Raw genomic sequence first — 24,935 nt, 5'->3', positions numbered from 1 at the left:
TTCTTCTCAGCACACTTATGACCTTTAGTGTATTTGCTATCACAACTGTAACAAAGCCCTTTTTCTCTTTTTTCTTCCAATTATTGTGGTGTCAATCTTATAGGTTGTGGAAGAATAGCGGCAACAACACTTCCGTCTTTATAGTTGTGAGTGGTATGCTTCTTGGTTGCCATAATTTTGCTTTCCATTTTTCTTGCTAACCTGAATGCCTTTTCTAATGAATCAAGTTCCCAAAGGCGAAAATCATGTTGGATATTATCATTTAAAGACCCTATGAACACATCAATCCTATGCTCCTCTGGAATATTTTTTACCCTTATGTTCAATTTTTGGAACTCCTCAATGTGCTCCATTATTGAACCCTTTTGTTTGAGACTTATCAATTGGTTAAAAAAAGTGTTGCTTTTTGTATCCTCAGAATGTGCTATCAATTCTTCCATAAAAATTGCCCAAGTGATAAATTGTTTATGATAGCAAAGCCATTGATACCATACAAACTGATTTGGTTCCAAATATAAAGTTGCAATACGTACCTTTTGTGTGTTTTGCACATTATTGAGATCGAAAAATTGCTCCATCTGTAATATCCATGTTGTGGGATCCTTGCCATCAAACTTCCTCATATCGATTTTTTGAATATGGTGCGTCTTCGATCCAACATTAGAGTCTATGAAATCATGATTAACATTTCCTTTGTTTGCATCATGAGTTTCCTTTACTCCCCTTTCACCATTAGTAAGTATTTCTTGTAGAAAATTTGTCAAATCTGCCTTCAAATCTATCTTCAAATCGTCAATATTGGCTTCCACGCCCTTTATCTTAGATTCCACGCTATTTATCTTAGCTTCTGTTAGCTTTTGTGAGAGTGAAATTTGTTGCACTTGGTCTTGTAATTTGATATATCATGTAGCATTTCTTCCTCTTCTTCATGAGTCATGCTAGAGCTTTTAAATTGCTTACTAGGTGTTTGCATTTTCTTTCCTCGGGGCATTAGTTACTGATACTAATGCTCTACTATGCCCTTTGAATTCCTTCAAAATAATTGTTCAAACCAAGCTTAAGAAAAAATTTAAAAAATCTACACACCTTTTTTCACTTTGTAGGAGCTCGATATTGCCTCTGATGTATCTCTGTAATTTCAGATCATCCAGTTCTGAAATTGTGACTTGCGGTAGCCCTTTGTGTCCTCTTTCCAATGCCACCAGTCTGACCCGAATTAGATTCTCCAATGAAGAGTTATGCCAAATCTCCCACAGTGACCTGACTATAGACTAATTCAGTAGAGCGAACTTGTATGACGTGCCACGTGTCCTTGTTTTGACCTTTGGCTCTGAGAAATATATACAAGAAACTACAGTCCGTCCTCTTTCTATACCTTCTTACAAAATTTCAATCCGATGCTCAGAGAGAAAGTTATGATGATTTTCCCCAGGTCACTTGTTTGGAATGTAATTCAGGAGTCTGCAAAAAGACCAACTTCCTCAGATCATATCTCCGCAAATATAGCGCGAAAAGCTCTGAAATTCGGACCCAAGGTTTAGCACGATTTCATCTCAAATGGGTTTTTTTTCGCTTCTGAAACATCGCAGAAAAGAAGTTATAGCGAAAATGCCACGATGACCTGTTTGGAGCAATGAAACCCTAGAATCCAAAGCTCTGATACCAAATGTTATGAAACCAGCTCGAGAAAAAGATAGAAAAGATAGATCAACGCCTTAAAATTCAGCCTCTTCGAGGGGGCAACCTCCTTTACATTACATAAATGAACAATTCTTGGATGATTCAAATGACAAAACCTCCTTTCTCTATATAGGAGTCTAAGGAGTCACAATATAACCCAGCCGACCTAACAATAATAATATAAAGCCACAAAAATAACAATAGAGGGATTCTATGGGGCACAGTAATAACGATATGGGGAAAATAGGGGCACAACAATATTAATAAGGGGTACAACTACAATAGTAATGGGGTAATCACTAGTATTATAGGGACCCAACATTTTATGTGTTTCTGTATTTATGTTTCTGCAATATTTTATATGTTCCATTTCTCTGTAATATATAATTTTCTAACAACTGGTATCAAAGTCGAAGGTCTATTTAGATGATAAACTTGCAGGAGAGAAGGGTTCCTGGTTTAAGTGGGAGCAATGGTGGAATATGGTAGGTTTAGGGTCAAGAAATTTAACAACCAAAACTACCAGTTGTGGAAGATACAAATCGAAGATTATGTGTATTAGAAAGATTTGTACCTATTGTTGAGTGGAAAATCAAATAAGCTGATGAGTATAATAGACGCAGAATGGGAGATTCTCGATAGAAAGGCACTAGGAACAATAAAACTATGTGTGTCATCGTTGGTGGCATTCAACATTTCAAAGGAAACGACAACATAAGGTTTAATGATGGCATTGGATAAATTATATGAAAAACCATCAGCCTCAAGTAAGGTATTTCTTATGAAGTGTCTATTTAATATGAAGATGATAGAAGGTATATCTGTTGCTAATCATTTAAATGACTTTAACATGGTTACCAGTCAGTTAAGTTCTGTAGGGGTAAATTTTGATGACGAAGTTAGGGCTTTGTTATTTCTGTGTTCATTGCTAGAAAATTGGAATGGCTTAGTTATGGATATCAATAACTCTGTCTCTGGATCTACTACTTTAAAGTTTGATGATGTTTTTGGTACCATCCGTAGTGAGGAAATGCAATGGAAAAGCTCTTATGAGACATCAGGTAACACTTTGACTGTAGAGACTAGGGGAAGAAAAATGGAAAGAGGAAGGATCCCAGGAAATCACAATAAGTCAAGAAAAGGAAGATCCAAATCCAAATCACGGATAGTGTGTTGGAAAGGTGGGAAGAAAGGGCACATGAAGAAAGACTGCAAATCTCGGAAGCGGAAAAGAAGGATATGGACAACAAGAGAACAATTATGAAGCGAATGTGACAGGCAATATGTTGCAAGATGCTTTGATTCTTTCATTAGAGAATATTATTGATGCCTGGGTGGTAGATTTAGGGGCCTCATTCCATGCCACGCCTAATAGGAAACATTTTCATGACTACATTCAAGCAGATTTTGGACACGTTCATTTGGGTGATACAAACCCTGTAAAATTGATGGAATGGGTAAGGTTTTTATAAAGCAACAGAATGGAAACCAATGGCTATTGAAGGGGGTAAGGCATCTTCTAGATCTAAATAAAAATATAATTTCAACAGGGTAGTTAGTGGTGAAGATCGTTTAACTACATTCATAGACAAAACCTGGAAGGTCACTAAAGGAGCCCTGGTAATAGAAAAAGGAGAAAATTTTGGTATGTTGTATTTATTCAATGGTATTTCTAATTTTGTTAATGCTTTAACCTCCACGGGAGCATATATGACATTGTGGCATCATAGGCTTAGACACATGAGTGAGAAAGGGATGCAAATTCTTCACTCAAGAATTTTTTTTGCTAGGTTTGAAGCGTGTTGATTTGGATTTCTGTGAAAATTGTGTTTATGGAAAAAAAGAGAGTCATATTTATCGAAGTTGGGAAGGAAAAGAAGAGAAAAAAAGTAAATCTTGTGCATACATATGTATGGGGACCTGCTGAGGTTTCATCTCTTAGTGGCTCTCGTTATTATGTTACTTTTCTTGATGATGCAACTAGGAAAACTTGGATTTGATGTATTTGATAATTTCAGGAAACGGAAAGCTTTGGTTGAGAATGAGACAGGAAAGAAGTTGAAGTGTCTCAAATTAGACAATGGAGGTGAATATTGCAGCAAAGAGCTTGATAACTACTTTTCAGAGCATGGAATTCATAGAGAGAAGACAATTCCAGGAACACCATAGGAAAATAGTGCTTCAGAAAGGATGAACAAGACAATCATGGAGCGTGCAAGGTGCATGAGATTGCATGCAGGATTGCCTTAGCAATTTTGGGTAGATGTTGTGGATATTGTTGTTTAGCTAATAAACAGAGGGCCTTCAAGTTCCTTGGATGGTGGTATTTTAGAGGAGGCATGGACAGGTAAAAAGGTAAACTAATTGTTTTTAAAGACTTTCAGTTGTGAAGCATTTGTCCACATCAATAAAGAAAATAGAACAAAGCTTGAGGAAAAATCAAAGAAATGTACCTTTATTGGATATGGTGTAAATTATTTTGGTTATCGCTTATATGATTATGAAAATCATAAAATCGTTAGGAGTAGATGTGTCATATTCAATGAAAAGGTCTTGTATAAGGATCAAATGCAGGGAAAGAAACATGAAAAAGAAAACAAAGGATACACAGTGCTTGATGAGATCACAGAAAAATTAAAGGTGCCTGAAAATCATAATGATCAGCAGCCACCACAACAACAACAACCACAACAAAAACATGAACCTCAAACACCTTAAAGTGGTGTTAGAATATCTACCAGGATAAGTAGACCCCCTAAACGATATTCTCCTTCATTATATTATGTATTGTTGACTAATTCTAGTGAACCAAAAAGATATGAAGAAACAATGTAGAATGGAAACCATGAACAAGGGGAAGCAAGCCATGGAAGAAGAGATGGACTCCTTGAAGCATAACCAGGCTTGGGACTTAGTCAAGTTTCCTGCAGGTAAAACAACATTGCAGAATAAACGAGTTTATAGGTCGAAGGAAGAAGATGGAAGAAAACATAGGTATAAGTCTAGACTTGTGGTGAAGTGGTTTGCACAAAAGGAATGTATAGACTTTGATGAAATGTTTTCTAATATTATTAAAATGACTTCAATCAGAATTATTTTAAGTCTACTGGCATCAGAAAATTTGCATCTTGAAAAGTTAGATGTAAAGACAACCTTTTTGCATTGGGATTTAGAGGAATAAATATATATGTAGCAGCCACAAGGGTATGAGGTCAAAGGGAAGGAGAAATTAGTGTGTAGGTTGAAGAAGAGCTTGTATGGCCTAAAATAGGCTCCAAGGAAATTGTATAGAAAGTTTGACAAGTTTATGTCTGAACAAAGTTATACTAGATGTCATTCTGATCAATTCTTATCACTGTGCTTATCTTAAGAAACAAAATGATGGCAATAATATTATATTTCTATTTTAGGTAGAATACATGCTTGTTGCAGGGTCTAACATGCAGGAAATAAATGTGCTTGTTATGCTCTTGACCTGCAGAAATTCCAGAATACCATAAATGTGAAGAAATATGGCCTAGAAAACATAATAAAATGAGAAAAACAAAAAGTATTTTATTATTCAAAAATAGATTCAATATTCACTTGCCTCTTCGAGGGGGAAACCTCCAACATAGAAGATCTCAATTATAATAAGACTCGATGATCTTTCCTTTACTAAATAAGACTATTTATAGCTAAATGACATCTAAAACCCTAACTACTAGTGGTCCCTTGCATAACACGGGTTAGCCACTTTATTTATTAACTATGGACCATTTACAACTAACTATGGTCCATTTTCTATAATGTGGGTCAACCACTTACAATTATTAATGCAGACTTTATTTACTCTCTAACTAGCTATGACTATGACTCGACCCATTGGAATTATTACATAAATAAAGGGGTTAGGGTTGGACCCTAACATGCCCTCCCCCATCAAAAGAAACCTTGTCCTCAAGGCTGAAGCTGTAGAAACTGCTAAAGAATAATGGTTGGTTCCCAGGTCACATATTCTGGAGAGGTGTCTTTCCACTTGACAAGGACTTCCTTGATCGTGCGATTGTGGAGATGTCTTTCACAGGTATCGATGGCCTGTTATGGTTGGAGCCAGAGTGAGTCTTCCTCATCCAATTCAGGTAGTCTGGTTTGAATTCTACAATTTTTCCCCACCACTTTCTTGAGGCATGATACATGGAAGACCAGATGGATTTTTGAAGTTGGTGACAAGGCCAATTTGTAGGCCACTGCTCCAATGTGCTAAAGTATCTGATAAGGTCCATAGAATTTTAGTGCTAGTTTCTTGTAGCCATTTTCTTTGATAGATGTTTTATTATATGGTTACAGTCGCAGGAATACCTAATCCCCTTCTTGAAATGTGCGCTCGAAATGATGTTGGTCTACCTGTTGCTTCATTTGATTCTAAGCTTGATGTATATTATCTTTGAGATGAGCTATCATGGTGGCACGGTTCTGTAGGAGTTGATCAACTTCCTGCACCTTAGAACATCTAGGGATATAAGTAATAGGTGAAGGTGGGAGTTGGCCATACATTGCCTCGTATGGAGTCATCTTGGTGGCTTCATGATAGTTAGTATTATACCACCATTCAACTAAAGGTAGCCAATGTACTCATTGATGTTTCTTTTCTGAATTGAAGTACCTTATATATGTCTCCAAACATTTTTTAAATGCATCTGTTTGACCATTGATTTGGGGATGATAGGCGGTACTTAATTGGAGTTGCATGCCTTGTAGCTTGAAAATTTCTTGCCAAAATTTGCTGCTAAAAGTGGGGTTGCAATCATACACAATGGAAGTTGGCATGCCATGCAGTTTGAAGATCTGGTCCATGAAAGCTTGAGCCACCAAAGAGGGGGTAAATGGGTGGGGTAGAGTGCAAAAATGAGAATATTTAGAAAGTCTGTCCACAACCACCATGATGACGGATTTTTTGCCTAACTTTGGGAGATCGGTGATGAAATCCATGGAAACATCTTTCCAAACAGAGGCAGGGAATGGCAATGGTTGTAAGGTTCTTGGTAACTTGAATGTTTATCCTTTGTTGTGTTGAAACACATCACATTCAACTACAAAAGTAAGAATGTCATTTTTCATGCCACTCCAAAAGAAAGAATGACAAGCACAAGCATAAGTCTTCTAAAATCCTGAATGCTCTGTAGTTGGAGATGAGTGCAACTCTTCCAAAATGCGGGTTTTGAGGGTGGATTTTGACAATATAACCACTCGATCCTTGAAGTGAAGAATATCGTCCTTCCAAGAGTAGTCGATTGAGGAATTAGGATCTTCTCTCAAGATATTAATAAGTTGGGAAAGATAGGGGTGTGAGAACCATTCCTTGCAAGCCTCTTGAATCCAATCTGATATGGGAAGAGAGATTGATAACAGGGTGCTTTCATCCTCAAATTGGTGCGATAAAGCATCAACTACTACATTATCATGCCCTTTATTGTAAATTATCTCATAATCATATCTTAGCATTTTGGCCAGCCATTTATTTTGTTGTGGTGTTGATAGACGTTTCTCCAAAAAAAAAAATTTAAGCTTTGATGGTTCATCCGATTTGGAAATGTCACCCCAAAAAGTATGGTCCCCAAGTGTCTACTGCATGTAAGATGACCATCATTTCTTTCTCATAGGTAGATTGACCTAGATGTTTTCCATTCATTTGTTGGCTGGTGAAGGCCAATGGTTGACCTTCCTACATTAATACAACACCAATACCTGTACTGGAAGCATCACATTCAATCACAAAATATTTGGTGAAGTCTAGTAGGGCCAATACAGAGTGGAGCACATGACCTATTTGAGAGCCAAGAATGCGTGTTGAGATGCATTAGTCCAAAGAAATGAATTTTTCTTGAGAATATTAGTGAGGGGTCTTGCAATGCAACCATAATTGCAAAAAAAATTATGATAGTAGCCAATGAGACCCAAGAATCCCCTCAAACTCTTCAAGGTTTTTGGTTATGGCCAATCTTGCATTGCTTGTATCCTTTTCAGATCAACCCTCAATCCTTCACGACCCACAATGTGTCCCAAATACTCGACTTCTTCCACGTAAAAAGAGCACTTGGACAATTTGACAAATAATTTGTGATTCCATAACAGTTGCAAGATTAGGTCTACATGTTGAAGATGTTTGTCCCAGGTTAAGCTATAGATGAGAATGTCATCAAAGAAGACGAGGACAAATTTTTAGATATATGGTTTCAACAGGTGGTTCATGAGGCTTTGTAAAGTAGATGGAGAATTACAGAGACCAAATGGCATGACCAACAATTCATAATGGCCTTCATGAGTTTGGAATCTTTGGAATGTCTACTTCCTTCATGCGTATTTGGTGATATCCCGAGTGAAGATCTAGCTTGGTAAATAATTGAGCACCATGCAGTTCATCAAGAAGATCATAAACAACCAGAATAGGAAATTTGTCTTTGATAGTGAGCTTGTTGAGGGCCTGAAATTCCGGACACATGCACCATTCTCCATCTTTCTTTAGCGCCATGACCATTGGTGATGAATAAGGACTGATGCTGGGATGAATAACACCTACTTCAAGGAGTTCCTTAATGATTTTTTCAATTTCATTCTTTTGGGCGAAAGGATATTGGTATGGGCGCACATTAGGCGGTTGGGCCCCCGGGAGCAAAGGGATGCTATGATCATGTTCACCCCTAGAGGATGGAAGCTCTTGAGGCTTTTCAAATACCTGCTGGTGGCGGTCTAAGACCTATTGCATCTCAGGATGAATATGAGGAGTACCTTCACATTTCATGGTCCCCCCATTAGCGATAAGGACTTGGAAATTAGCTACTACCCACAGAAAGCAATGAATATCTTATGTGACTTGCTTATGGATAAAGTTATGAGTGCCACCACTATTAATCAATGCCATGACCAATCGATGTTTAATAAAGGCTCAAATTTTGAGAGTTTGAGGCGAAGAAATGCCAACCAAAGCGTTTAGTGAGATAACTGGCTCATCTGGTGTAGTGGTGAGATCATTTTCGGTTTTGGTTTCCCCAACTTCTTCCTTAGGCACCTCAAGGGATGGAGCTTCCTCATGTGAACTGTTATCAGTAGCATCAATTTGAAAGAATTTGGGTTCCTTGCATTTATGTCCAGGAGAGTACTTGTCATCACAGTAGTACCACAATCCTTGTTTTCTTCTTTCGGCCATTTATTTCGGTGACACCTTTTGAACCTTAAGTGTTTGACAAAATTTGGACAATTGCACTTGGAAGTTAAGTTGATTTCCACTTCTAAGGAATTTTTACATGTGTCCATCCAAGTAACTGGACGTTGCATCTGGACATGGGCTTGGATGGCTTATTTTAGGCCATTGATGAAACACTTCAAGTAGCAGTCATCTGCTAGACCGTCAGTTCTGATGGCCAATTTCTCAAAGGCTGCAATGTAGTCCTTTACTGAGACTATTTGCCCAAGTTTAGTGAGACGACCCAAAAAATTAGATTCACGGTCAAAGCGATCACATATGGATTTTGAGAACATGTTCCAAGTCAAGTTCCATGGATAACATTTCTGATGCCACTGCCACCATTTCCATCTCTCTTGGTCCAAATAAAGGCTCCCACATGTAGTTTAGTTTGATCTTCTGAGATGTCATTAAGGGAGAAATATTGTTCCATTTGTGCTACCCATACTGTAGGGTTAGAGCCATCAAATTTGTACATGTCCAGCTTGGGTGTCTGGTGGTGGGAAGAGCAGTGATTTCCATGGAAGTGAATGTGATGGTTGGATTCTCCTTCTATGTGCTCCTCCATATGAGGCGGGCTTAGAAGGGATCATATATGTGAGAGATATTTAAGAACTATGCCTTGGAATGTGTCGAATTTTTCTTCAAGGTTGTTGAACCTCTTGAGTGCCTTTTCCGAAGCCATAACTTGAGATCTAGTACCTTGCATATACCAATTCGGGACAAATTTTTTGAGCTTACTTAAGAGTAGTCTATTTGGAAAGAGGGCAAGCTCGCGATTCTAATGACATGGATCACTTGAGACTATGTGAGGTAACAATTTGGGGCTTACAAGTGAATGGTACCACTGTGACCAGCTTGTCGTCCTCAATATTATGGGCTAAGTCTCTTGCAGGTGCCCTGGGATGGTCTCTAACTCAATTTTTTAACTCGAAAAGGAGTTTTACTCCCCGCTGATCAGTACTGCAGTGGCCGAATTCCAGAAAACTTGATCATGCCCAATGTTTTGTGAAAATAGAGCTGAATTGTAGTAGCAACAAGCCTCACTGCACAAAGAGTCTGATCGACATTGTGAAAACCCCAACTACTGAATGTGAGTTTCACGGTGGCAAAAATTCCCCAACTATTGGATCTGATTTGTATGAAGATGATAGAATCCCAACTGCTGTATGATTTTCACTACGGCAGTAGAACCCCAACTGCTGGATTTGATTTTCACTGCGGCAGTAGAACCCCAACTACTGGATCCGATCTAGAAGATAAGGTAGTGGGCAATATTTAGATAGCAAAGAGAACTATGGTCACAAAGGAGTGTCGGGTGCTATAGATCACAATATACATAGGCGTCCAACAATAGTACTCGACCCAATCTTTCAGGGCTCTAACTAAGGAGGATCGACCATACCCTTAGTCGTACTACTAGACTACCTTATCGTACCCATGAGTAATCTCCTCGAGTGTTGTTCTCAGTGTATTGTAGCAACAAGACGACCGACGACTTATCTAAGGCTAGGTTTCAAGTGACCCCAAGGGGCTTCTGATATACCTAAGGGTACGTGGAAGTGTAGTCCGTGCATTCTGTCTAATGTGCTACTACTCGAAGGGGTACCCATAGGGGCTACAAGGGAGTCCAACAAGCGTGACCACCTATTGTATTTACTGCGTGCATGCCTCCCCAAATATGCAGGTTTATGTGCTCAACAACAGATCTTGTGGTTTAAAGATGCCATAACACGTCTCTAGCCTAAAAAAAATTCTGCAAAAATTGGAGGTACAACTGGTCTTGGAAAGTTCTCTTATACCACTTTTTATGCTCTTAACCTACGAGAAATTCTAGAATACCAGAAATGAAAGGAAATATAGCCCATAACACATAATAAAATGAGAAAAACAATAAGCATTTTATTATTCAGAAATAGATTCAATGTTCACTTGCCTCTTCGAGGGGGCAACCTCTAACAGATCAGAGATCAATTACAATAAGACTCGATGATATTTCCTTTATTAAATAAGACTATTTATAGCTAAATGACATCCAAAACCCTAACTACTAGTGGTCCCTTGCATAACATAGGTTAACCACTTTATTTATTAACTATGTCCTGTTTACAACTAACTGTGGTCTATTTTTTCTAATGCGGTTCAACCACTTACAATTATTAATGTGGGATTTATTTACTCTCTAACTAACTATGACTATGACTTGGCCAATTGGGCTTATTACATAAATAAAGGGGTTAGGGGTTGGACCCTAACAATGCTCAAAGGAAAATTAACAAATTCATTTGCAATGAAGGATTTGGGTGTTGCAAAACAAATCCTTGGTATGAGAACAACTAGAGACAAGAAAAATCGCAAATTAATATTGTCTTAGAGTGAGTACATAGAAAAGGTGTTGGAAATATTTAATATGCAGAATGCAAAACCAGTTATTACACCTTTGGCTAGCCATTTCAAGATAAGTAAGGAGATGTGTCCCAATACCCAGGAAGAGATGTATTATATGTGTAAAGTTCCATATGCATCAGTAGTTGGAAGCCTGATGTATGCAATGCTCTGCACAAGACCTAATATTGCAAATGAAGTGGGAGTTGTAAGTAGGGATATGAACAATCCATGAAAAGAGCATTGGATGGCAGTGAAATGGATTCTCTTGTATTTGAGAGGTACCACAAATCAAGAATTATGTTTTGGTGGTTCAAACATTTCTCTACAGGGATATGTTGATGCAGATATGGTAGGTGATAGAGATAACATGAGGAGCACCACAAGATATGTGTTTACTGTAGGTGGAACTTAGTTGGGTTTCAAAAATGCAAAGTGTTGTTTCACTTTCAACAATGGAAGTGGAGCATGTTGTTGCTACAAAAGCTAGTAAAGAAATGATTTGGTTAAAATGGTTTATGGATTAATTGGGTAAGAAGCAGGAGATCGACAAGTTACAAAATGACAACCAGAGTGCCATTCATCTTGCAAAAAACACATCATTTCATTCCAATACTAAACATATATAACTTAAGTACCATTTCATATGGTCAGTGTTGGAAGATGGACAGTTGAAGCTGGAAAAGATACACACTAGCTAGAATCCTATAGATATGTTAACAAAAGTTGTAACTAGGGAGAAACTAAGATTTTGTGTAGTTTCATTTGGTCTTCAAGTATGATGATGGATATGAGAAACAACGAGGTCCAAAGTGGAAGCATTGTCCAAAAAATGAAGCAATGGTGGAGTTTCTATAATCAGTCTCCAAGTAGGAGATTGTTGGGTGTGGAGCCTAATTATCTTCTTGATTTAGAGGTCTCAGTCGCATTAGACCCTAGTTTCTAAACGAGGAAGCAACTTCACCCATATGATAGCCGCCAGGGGGGCCGATGACTACTGTTAAATATCCCCCCCGGTATGGGTTTGGGGGCAATGCCCCCGAAGCTAAAATTAGATGAAATTTTGCCTTGTAAAATATTGTAATTTCATAGTTAATCTGGGTTGTTCATTTGGAGAACGATCTGACAGTAGAAGTTATCTTAATTTAGAGTTTTTTTTCCCTAAAAGGAAACCCTTGGTTTATATTAGGGAATTGTATTTCAGTTGTGTATGATTATTTCGAGAGAGAGAGAGGAGCTTATGTGAGAGCAAAGAGGAAATTACAACGGATCTGTTGTAGGTTGTATCTCTTGATTTTGCTGGATAATATAAAAGGAAGGACTGGATGTTTCTCTATGGACGTAACCCAAATTGGGTGAACCATGTAAATTTGTGTCTCTCTTGTTTTATGTTTTTCTGTATTTTTGTTTCTGCAATATTTTATGTGTTCCATTGCTTTGTAATATATAATTTTATAACAACTCTATGCTGTTGTGAATGTGGAAAAATTGAGATTATATGAGCCTCCTATGATTGAAGATCAAGGAGCGAATGTTCAGATTCCATCCATAGAATTTTTTATCCCAAATACTCAAAATAATTGTAGCAATATATTATTATTGATAGGAGGATAAGGACTTCATGCAAAGGCAACATGGGGTATCTTCATGTGCGGATCAAAGGAACTAATCCAAGTAAAGCTAGGTGGATTGAGATCGAAAAAGTGAGGGATTTGTACCCTCACTTACATGCTGACTGAAAACATACTTTTGGTGGTCTAAAATCTTCTAGTGGGGAGGAGTGATCTAGGGGATAAAAAATATGCTCATAATTATAAGTGCTTGAAATTGCTCGAAATTGATCAAAACTAGTGCTAAAATGTAGTGTTCGTCATCTTGATTCCAACACCGCTTGAATCACCTCAATCCGACATCGTATGAAGAAGTTATAATGTTCTAAATTTTTTTCCCAACAACTAAAAGTTAACTTACAAGGTTGATTGGGCTGCTGACTGGGAAATTTGTACAATGACATCATCATTTGACTAGGTAAGCACAATGGGTGGTACGAGGAAATCTCATGCTTCCATGTGGTCGTATTGTACAGGCCTAGGTGACACATTTTTATTTGTTGGAGGCTTATGGTATGGGCCAATCATGGAGTGACACATGACCCAATCCCAAGGTGCCACATGGCACTCCGAATGTCGATCTCTGTTGAGCGAACCAACAACACTATCACTACGCCATTTCATTGTTTCTTAATATGTAATGGTGGTCGGGCTTATTTAAAATTGAATGGTGGAGCGTTTGGGGGGAAGGGGTCGGGAGGTTAGCCTTAGTCCTTGGTATTTTATGTGACCACACGATCAGCATGGGGGAGTGGAAGGTAGAGGGGTGGGGACTAGGCCATGACCACGGTTCTATATGGTGCCCACAGGACCACTGGTGGGAGGCTACAGTGGAGGGGGCGAGCAGATAAGCTCCAGCCCCTGGTCACCAACCAATCCCATAACCAACGACTGGAGAAATGGAGCTAAATCGGTAAGGGTAGGTGGTTAGCCCAACCCCTGGCCACATGTGCCATGCGACTGCCCCTTGGGATTGAAAATCAACAATTAAGGGAGTTATGGGCGGAATTAAAGAGATGACATTTTGCACCTTTTCAGTTGGAATCCCACCTGTCCCAGGAGAATATGTCACTCGACAGCCAACAAAAAGGCATAATATGTAGAATGGTTAGCCAATTTTTCAAAATTGTAGAACAACTAGCAAATCTTGGTTCTAGGAAGCATATCTTACTAATTTTTTAACTTTTTTGAGCTCAAGAAGAGCCTAGATAGGGTTTTTTGAGAATTTTGGATACAATGGAAATGTGATTTTTGTAATTTGAGCTATGTAAACTGATATAAGTTCATATTTGAACATATAATTTAAAGGCCCAACATTGGAAGCTGGACCCAGAGATGTAGCCCAAGAGGGGTGAACTCCATCATCAAATTGTTGTTTGTGTGATGTTGTTCATGGTTTAATTCTCTATTTTATTTCTTCAAACTAAGCTAAAAACATTAAGTTTATGTGCTTTTGTAACTTGATCCATTTCCCACAAGAAATAGACTTACTTGCAAACGTTTTTTAAGAAACCTCCAAGTTTTTAAATTCAAATAAAGAACTTAATTAAATTTGACTAGGTTGCTACCTTACTAGAGTTATTTCTACCCCATCAAAAACCTTCATAATGAAAATTTTATCATGGAATATATGGGGTTAAATAGCAAGGGGAAGAAATTATATCTCAGAAATAAGATTAGGGTGGAGAAACCCACGATTGTAATTTTGCAGTAAACTAAACTTATGGGGGACAAATTCCCCACAATTTTTGAAAAATGTTGGAAAGGTTGTCAAACTATGTCCCTTGATGCATAGGGTAGTGCGGGAGGCTTTGAAATTTTGTGGAACCCTTTGGAGGTGGCTTTCTAATACCGGATGACTAGTCCAAGAATATTGATGGGAAGGTTTCACTATATAGGGACGAAAGAGCTTGTATTTTTAACTTCGGTGTATTGTCCTTCCATGATGGGGGACAAACTTCATTTTTTGAAGCAAAATCTTGGCCACTAAGGAATTTATTATATATTATTTATGGATTTTTGGTGAATATTTTAGTCTCATTATATCGATGAAAGAAAAAAGAGGAATAAGTGCGTAGACTAGATCCAAAGTCGACTTTCTTTGACAGATACATAGAACAACTTCAATTAGTTGATGTACCAACCCCCAATGTTCTACATACTTGGAACAACTAACGGGGGTGGAAGACATCATATAACAAGTCAACTAGATCACTTTCTCCTTTCTGAAGAGGTTTTGCACAAAGGAATTTTTGTTGAAGTCGTTATCTTGCCCTGCCTTGGGTCGAATCACTAATCGATTAGGCTAGAGATGGACTTGAAGAAAGCACCTTGAAATTTTCCCTTCAGGTTTGAAATTTTTTGGTTGTGGGTGCCTGGTTTTGTTGAGATTTGAAGAACATGGTGGTTGGAGATTAACATTCGAGGTAAGTCCAAATTCACACATTTAACTAAAGCTTAAGGCTTTAAATAAACGATTAAAATTGTGGAATAAGTGGGACTTTGGTAACATCTTTGAAGATAAGGCTATATTAGAAGATTAGATGCGAAGGATACAAATACACATGATATTGGAGGGAAGATTCCCTGAAATCATAGTGGAGGAAGGGTTGACTCTCCATAAGTTGTAGCAACGATGAAAACAGGAATAAATCCTTTGGAAACAAAAATCTAGGGTACAATGGCTTAACGAGAGAGAAAGGAATTCCAAATTTTCCACAATTCTATGTTGCAACATCATCATAATAAAATGATCTTTTCTATTATTGGTGCTGATGGGGAGAGAAAAATACTTCATCCAGAAATCGAATATGAATTGGTAAGATATTATCAAGGTATTCTAATAGAGAACTCTCTTATAAGACAATAAACAATTAATTTAGTCCTTCAACATATCCCTTGATTTATCAGTAGGGATCTGGATGTGGCCTTGATAAGACACATATGATTCTAGTAAGTGGAAATGGTGGTTATGAATATACCCAAGAATAAGTCACCAGGTCATTATGACTTTACCTCAGACTTTTTCAATGTATTTTGAGGATTCATTGGTATGGAGATTCACGAATTGGTGGAAGAATCGAGATAGAATCAGTAAATCTCTGCTACTTTCAATGCAATATTCTTTACCCTTATTCTGAAAGGAGGTCATTAAGAGGAACCTAGTGGCTTTCACCCTATTTCCTTTTGTAATGTAATATATACAATTTTTTCCATGGTAATAGTGAATCATTTGAAGCCCCTACTTCCATGTTTAATATCGTCGAAACATATTGGTTTTGTGGAGGGATGCCAAATTATGGATGGAATAATCTCGGCACAAGAAATTATACTTTCCTTACAGGTTATGAAATGTCCAATTATGTTAATCAAACTGGATTTATTTAAGTCCTATTATTAGATTATTTGGGACTATTTGTTACAGGTTTTAGAGGATTTTGGATTTTCTGGACAGTGGATCTCTTGGGTAGCCTCTCTAATCTCATCTGTCGTCTTATCTATACTGATTAATGGGTCACCTTCATCCACCTTTAACTCTTCAAGAGGTATGAGGCAAGGTGATCCTCTCTCACTAGTTCTTTTCATTTTGGCTATGGAAGGGCTAGGGATAATGTATAAGAAATCATGTTCTTTGGGTCATATCTCTGATATGTGTTTGTTTGGTGAAGATCTACCTATAATGCATCAACAATTTGTTGATGACGTTGTTCTCTTTGGGTTGCCTACTTTCAAGGAAGTGAAAGGATTACAAAATATTTTACACACTTTTATGGAGGCTTATGGAACATTAGTAAATAAGGATAAAACCAATATATTATTTTTTATTTTCCACAAACCTATATAGGCACACTTTACTTGGACATTGGGTTTTCAACGAGCTCAGTTTCCTTCCAAATATTTGGTAGTGCTTATGGTTTTATATTACAACAGGGTGTCAATTTGGGAAGATATTGTATAAAGGGTTCTAAACGAGGGTCAATAATTCGGCATTTTAGGCCCTTAACTTTGTTGGTTGACTTGTGATTACCAAATCAGTGTTACAGGCACTACCAAAATATTATATGGTGGTTATGCCCATTCCAAAAATAATCTTTCACCGCCTTCGTTCTCTTTGGTGTGACTTCCTTTGGAGGGGATCAGTTAAAGAAAGAAAGTGGTCTCTTGTAGGGTGGGACAAATTGATTAGATCAAAATCAATAGGCGAAATGGATCTACATGATCCATAATTGATTAGTAAAGCCTATAGTATGAAACTATGGTGGCTTTGGGTTAAGGGAGGTCTTAAAATTTGGCACATTTGGCTAACGAAATATCTACCTCTAGTTACATAGGAGGAGCGGGTGTGTTTTGAGGGTCACATTCAAGGATCTAGTATTTGGAATTGTGTGCATAAACACAAAGAATTAGTTAGTAAGTATGTTTTTTGGGATGTAAAAGGAGAAAAGGTAGTGCCTTTCTGGGAGTATGCTTGGCAACCATTTCCTCATTTGGTGGAGAAAGAGGGTTTTCAACCTATTAAAACCTTATCTCAAGCTTTGGATGCTGATAAGGTGGCCAACTTTTAGAAACCAATGGAATATAACTAGTTATGGTGGCGATCGAAAGATAAAAGTGGAATGCCTCCGACTGAAGCCACCTATCCATGGGAGGAGTTTCAAAAAGCACTTGAATATAGGAAGATTAGGATTTCCTAGAAGAACGTTATTTCACATTGGGGTCAACAATCATCTAGTGCTTTTTATCTTAAAGAAGCTTACTCCTTACTTGTCGGTTTTTTTTTCCATGGAGAAAGTAGTTGTGTGGACCCAAATTTGGGATGGCTGTTGGTGGCCAAACTTTCAACATTTTTGTGGTTAATTTCTTAGGGGTGTCTTCTCACTTTTCATAGAAAGGGATATGAGGTAACATATTTATGTCAACCTTTTTTTAGGAGGAATAGTTGGCAGAGCACATTTTTCTCTTGTGTCCTTCTGTAAGTGTTATTTGGGAACTTCTTCCTCATATATCTGGATTCAGTAGACCATTTTTAGGAGATTTTAAGACTATAGTGGACCAATGGTATTTTCATAAATTCAAAAACCTTGTTATTTCAAGAGGTTAGCAGTTGATGTTAGGTTTTGTAGGAATTTACAACCTAAATTCTTTAGATAGAACACCAAAGGACACCGCTCACAAACAGATCATGTAGCAATCGAGTGTTAAGCCACGTATTAAGTTTTGGTAATACCGATGAGAGAATGAACTGTCAGATCACTTCATGTCTAGAACATATCGTGACCGTTGGATTGTAAGTTACAAAAAGTACATACTAAAGAAACACACTTTACCTAACTATACACTAGACCAAGTTGTACTTAATTATTTCCTATGTGTTGGAATATCCTAACATCCCCCCTTAAGAACAACTTGGGATAGGATTGAAGGATGTAAAAAGATGACACAACAGGAGAAGGAAGGAGGCATTAGAGCCTATCCCCCCTTAGTGACACCTACTTGAACTCCAACCATAAATCGAAGTTTAGTAAACTTCGCCTCTGTGAGATCCTTTGTAAAGATGTCTACAAGTTGATCATCGGTTGGACAATATTGCACTTCAAGAACATGGTCATGAATGAGCTTTATGATGAAGTGCATGTGTAGTTCAATGTGTTTGCTGCGCTGATGTTGGACTGGATCTTTGTATAGTTGAATGGAACTTCTATTATCAAACTAAAGTGTAGTCGGATGTTGCTGCTGAAAACCAAACTCTGACAAGATCCGATGAAGCCACAAGGCTTCCTTACTAGCTTCAATGGTGCCATGATACTCTGCTTTTGCTGAAGAAAGAGAAATGACACTTTGTTTCTTGCAAGCCCATGTAATAGGTCCAAAACCAAGAGTGAAGATATAATCTGTAGTAGACTTCCGATCATTAGGGTCACCAACCCAATCAGAATCAGTGAAACCAACCAATAGAGGAGATGCTTCTACACTGTAATGAATCCCAAATTGAATTGTACCTCAAACATAATGAAGTATTCTTTTAGCCGCTTTCCTCGACTAACAAGGCCAACAACAAAGGAAAGGTCAAGACGAGTATGGGTCAGATACAAAAGTTTCCAACAAGCTAATGGTATAAGGTTGCATCAAATTCAGGGGAAATATAAGTGACTGAAATTTTAGCTCCAGAATAAAAGGAAGAAGGGTTTGGCTTAGGGTATTCCATGTGAAAGTGGCGTAGAAGATCACATGCATAATTGGATTGGGAAAGGGAAATACCTTATTTGGATTGCAAGACTTGAAGTCCAAGGAAATAATGCAAGTGTCCTAAGTCTGTCATTTCAAATTGTTTTTTAAAGTTGGACTTCTCATGGTTTATAAGGTTGGGATCATTACCAGTAAGGATAATATCATCAACATAAAGAACAAGAATAATAAGAGACTTACCCACTTTCTTGGTGTAGTTAGTATTGTCAGAATGACACCTTCAAAATCTAGTATCTAAAAGAAAGCTATCCATTTTGGCATACCAAGCTCAAGGGGCTTGCTTGAGACAATAAAGGGATTTATTAAGCCGACATACAAGGTTGGAGTATGTTTGTATAAAGCCAGGGGGTTATTCCATATAGATTTCTTCGTGTAAGTCCCCATGCAAGAAGGTAGATTTAACATCCATATGATGGACTTCCATTTGAAAGAGGCAAAAAGGGAAAGAACAAGGCAGATAGAGTTCATTTTGGAAACATGGGAGAATGTTTCAGTATAGTCAATGCCTTCAACTTGTGAAAAACCCTTAGCAACAAGACGAGCTTTATTTTTATTAATTTTTCCATTCGGTCCAAACTTGGTTCTGTAAACCCATTTGCATCTAACAAGTTTTCGTCCCTTTGGGAGAGGAACAAGGTCCATTGTATCATTTACCAATAATGAATGATATTATTCATTCATAGCTGCGTCCCAATCTGGATGGCCTAAAGCTTCTGCAAAGGTGTCAAGATCATAATTCGTTGAAGCTTGAGCTAGTAAAAAAGAGGCTCTATCAAACTGAAAATGTGTATGACACTAATCTGTAAGATCACTTGGAAGAGAACTTGCTGCATCCCGAGTAGTGCGAATCCATTTTGGAAGTTGAGGAGCTGAAGGAGGATCCCGTGAGGGTGGGGGAGGATTTTCATCCTCGCTGTCATCATTTGAAGAAGGAATATTTTCAGAAGTAGAAGGGATAGAGAGAGGTGGCACATCCGCCAAACTAGGCTCGTAGGCCGATATATTTTCAGCAAACTTTACATCTCTTCTAATGATAACATTTTTGGATTTAGGTTGAATAATTCCATATCCTTTGACATCTTCAGAATATCCAACAAAATTACATTTTTCACTCGTAGGTTCTAAGGTTTTATGTTTCTCATCTGGAATATGGGCCCATGCTTCACTTCCAAAAACAAGAAAGTGACTTACATTTGGCTTAATTGAGCTCCATGCTTCTTCTAGAGTGACATTCTTTAAAACCTTAGTAGGAGTGCGATTTACTATGTAATTTTCACTGTTAATTGCTTCTGCCCAAAAATTAAGACTAAGTCCTTTAGATTTAAGCATCCAATTAGCCATTTCCTTTAAGGTGTGATTCTTACTTTCAGCTACACCATTTTGCTGTGGAGTATATGGAAAAATATGTTGAAATTGAATTCCATGCTCAGTGAAAAAGTTGATGAATTTATTGTTAACATATTCTCCACCATTATCAGATCTTGGCTTAAGAATTTGATGTCCATATTGTTTCTTAACAAAGACCTTAAAGGATAAGAACATTTTAAAGACTTCACTATTGAGTTATACCCAAGTGTGTCTGGAGAAATCATCAATGAAAGTTAAGAAATACTTGTAGCCAAAGAATGAAACAACTAGAAGTGGACCATATAAATCACTATGCACAAGCTATAAAGGGGCTGAGGCATGCTAAGAGGCACATTTTTCAAAACTATCTCGATGATGTTTTTCGAGTACACATCCAGAACAAACACCATCTCTACAAGATACCATAGGAAGCCCTGTCACCATATTTTCTTTACATAGATTTTGAAGGGAGCAATAGTTTAAGTGACCAAATCGCTCATGCCAAATTTTGCTTGCTTCATCATTATGAGCAACAAATACCGAAGGAAGAGTTGATGACCCAATGTTGTTAAACTTATACAACCTTGTAGAATCATCAACAATGCTAGTAGCTAAAATATGTCTAAGATGTCTTAGGTTCTTAATTACAACATCATGAGGTGAAAATTCAACAGTTTTACCGTCACCTGAATGAGTTATCTGATATACATATAGAAGGCTGTAGGATAAGGTGGGAAAACATAATACATCATTAAATTGACCATTTTCTAGATGAATAGTTCCAGTCCCTAAAACACTAAGAGATATATCATAACCAACATATATATTTTTGCTGTTACAATCACTTAAAAAAGAAAACATGGCTTTGTTTATGGCCATGTGATAAGAAGCTCCAAAATCAATGAGCCACTCATGAGAATGAGAAGAAGAAGATACATTTAGTGTATAACCAGACCGAGATGCTTGACAACCACATGTAGAAAGTTCTATTCTTGAAGATGAAGTTGAAGTTGAAGAGTGGTCCAAATGGATGTTATGCTTCTTCATTGTTGCTTCCAAGGCTTCCATCTCTTAAAGCATTTGGATTCTAAGTGGCCATCATGATCACAAAAGTTGCAATGTCTATCAGTCTTCGCCCCTTTGTTTTTAGTTGCCTTATCATTCTATTGAGTTGATTTTTCATTTTGGGAGTGAAATGGCTTAGGACCCTTGTTTGGTTTAGGACCATTCTTTTTATGATGCTGCTTCTTAGGATTCTTTGAACTTGGTTGTTGCTGGGCTGCTAAGGCTTTCTTAGAAGAGTTTCTAGTATTAAGAAGGCCAAGATGTAAGAGTTTTTCTTGTTCTCTTATTAAAGAATCACAACAGGAATGAAAATAGGGGGACTTGTAGTTTTGTACTTGAGAAATAAAGGCTTCTCTAGTAGAATGGAAGGCGGAAACAAACACAGAGTAGGCTGGTCCTAACTTAGTAAGAATGGAATAGATAAGGCTACCATCTTCTTTCTTAACCTTAACACTTTCCAAGAGAAGTCTAAGGGTCTTGAACTTGGACAAAAAATCTTCAATGGAAGAAAAAGTATTGGGGTCTAATGTAAGTAACTAATTTTCGAGTTGATGGGCTCTAATTTCATTTTTAATTCCAAAAACTTTATTGAGATTTTTCATTGCTTCATCTGAGGTTTCAATTTCTGCGATATGGAATCTAAGGTCTGAAGAAATATACATCCCTATCAACCCATGTGCTTTATCTTTCTTATTTTCCCATTTGTCTTGCTTATCTTCATTTTGAGGTTTAGACTCTTGGCTTGAGACTATTCTATAAATACCTTTACTTCTAAGTAAATCCGCCATGTAGGATAGCCATTGGAAGTAGTTGGTGTTGTCAAGAATAATTAGGTATGTACTTTCTATTTTAAAAGAAATTGAAGCTGTAGATACTAAAACTAAGTGTTCCAATGGAAAGATGTCGAAAAATTAGTTTGATTAAAAAAAAGGGCTTTGAAGATGAATTATGGATGAAGAAGTTATGTCTTTCTGAAGAAAAGTTGTTGAAGACGCCGATGAACCATGTGAATGTTGGGAAGTGATTGATAATGTTATAATAAAAAAAAATTCCCCCGCTTTCCAAAGTTAATCTAATTAGCTCAGTTTAAAAAAAAATAAAAATTACTTTATGTGACCAACTTTTATAAATAAGTGAAAGTCACTTTTACAATGGTATTTTATGAACTATCCACTAAATTGTAACTTAAATCAAAGATAAAGTGACTTTAGAATTATAAGTGATTCACTTTTTATAATGGGTGAGAACACTTTTACTTAAAGTAACTTTAAAACATAAGTTACATATGTTTTTTTGAAAAAGTAACTCAACAAAAAGAAAAACTTGAACCCAAGACCTCTATTCTCATAAAGTAATTTTGGACCAAGTGAGTTAGTTTAAAATGTTAGAAATTTTTGGATTCAAAGTCCACTGCCCAACATACATGGCAAGATTAATGCCGGAGCAACAGTCCGGACCTGCGATTCCTTTCCCTGTCCCCGGAAATTCACTGCAGCAGTGTGGTTGAGTAGCTGAAGCGCCACCGAACATCAGATATGTGGCCCCCAAATCAATGGAATGCAAGTTTCATCTCTTGATTAAATTTTAGCCCTCGATCTGTTTGCAACGAATGGCTCAAATTTCTTCGTGGTGTAGTTGTTTTGGACAAAAAAATCTCTTAGGGAGAATCCCACGAGACTTGCTTCCTCCGTCATTAAGTAACTACACATTTACTGGGTAACATTTGTCACTCAGATTTAGTTTAATGGGGTTGAGGAGAACTCTGTGTAATCTTCTCGATCTTGGTTTAATTTTTGAGATAAGTTAGCTTGTTGTTGTAAAAAAACTAGAAGAGTAAGTGACCTTTGAGATAGAATTAAAAATATGTTTTATTGGGTCTTTTATCCCATTCTAGTATCTTCTTCATGACATAATTGATGCTTTGATAAGTCAATTTTCTAAACATAGTTAATATTTGTAATTTCCCATTTTTAAAATGGTAATCTTTTTCACTATTGTATAATCAATATTGATAGTCAACAAGCCAATATTAACAGGGATTTAGCAAGAAAACTAGAAAAGTGTTAGGAGGCTCTGAGACACCCCATATGAGAGGTCTCACATTATTTATTCTAACATATACATGTTAACAAAAACTTGGCAAGGATTAAGAGTTTTAGAGACACTCCAATATATGAGTGTCTCAATATAGAGGGATTGATAGTATTCATTCAATATATATAGATTCCATGCATGTTTGGGTTTTTATTGCGATTTTTAAAACAGAAACACGTGTTTTCAACCATTAAACTTATTTAAACTAATATGTTTTTAATTAATATAAAAAACTAAATAGAAAAATGTGATAATATAATATTTTTATTTATCTGTGATAAATTTTTTTAACAATTTTTTTTAAAATACTAAATAAACTACAAATAAATTAATAAATAAAATATAAATTAATAACAATATAATATAAAAATATCTAAATTTATAATCATTTATTATTTTGTAATATAAAAATAGTTAAACCTAAAGTTATTATTATTTTGTATAATATTTTTTACCTTGTAAACTTCACAAACCAATAAGCAATTTCAATTTTTCTTAGCAGCCTATTGACATATTGTGATGATGATGATGATGATGATGATGGTTAACGTCCACTGAGACCAAATTGGTCTATTGGACCTATAATTTTCTTAGTTTTTAATTATCTGGCTCCTTGTCTTTCTTGGCGAGATTGGTGTTGTAACTTTCTTTTTTTCCTCTACAGTCTTCCAACTTCCTTTATCTTGCATCTCCTTCATCTCTTCTGGTTCTTGGGACATTGGTGTCTTAGCTTCGCGATCCATTGTGTTCGTCCTTTTGAAGGTAGTCGGAGAAGAAGTTTGGTCTAGGAGATCTGCTTTGCTATTAAATGAAGATTTATTTTGTGCGGTATTCGAATCCTCATCACTATTGATGCTTGAGGGGTTGTCGAGTTCACTTTTTTGTTGTTGGGCGGGGCTTTCTCCCTGCTTGTCTTGAGAGTTGTTTCTTTCTTGCCCGATTTCTTGTGATTCAGAGTTTTCTCTAGAGTATTCTTCTTTGATGACAGTGTAGTGCTCTTTTTGTGCTCCTTCCCACCATGTAGATCTGTGGTGGTTTTTTCTAACAGAATTTTTCTCGGAGGCTTTTGGGCAATTTTTGGCTAGATGGCCTGTCTCAAAGCAAGATCGACATCTGAAGAGGACACTTTCATAATCGAGTTTCTGGTTCCACACATAGTCTTTACTTGTTAGGTTTATTTCAGCTGGGAATCCGGCGCTGAAGTCCATTTCCACACAGATGCGTGCATAGGTGGTTCTAGCATATTCCTCTGTTTCTGGGCACCTGTAGTAAAATTTCCCAATTGC

The sequence above is a fragment of the Pinus tabuliformis genome, chromosome J, assembly GCF_031772625.1.
Source record: "Pinus tabuliformis cultivar Carrire ecotype Pingquan chromosome J, CPIR1, whole genome shotgun sequence".
In the NCBI taxonomy this organism is placed as follows: domain Eukaryota; kingdom Viridiplantae; phylum Streptophyta; class Pinopsida; order Pinales; family Pinaceae; genus Pinus; species Pinus tabuliformis.
This window is presented reverse-complemented; position numbering follows the sequence as displayed.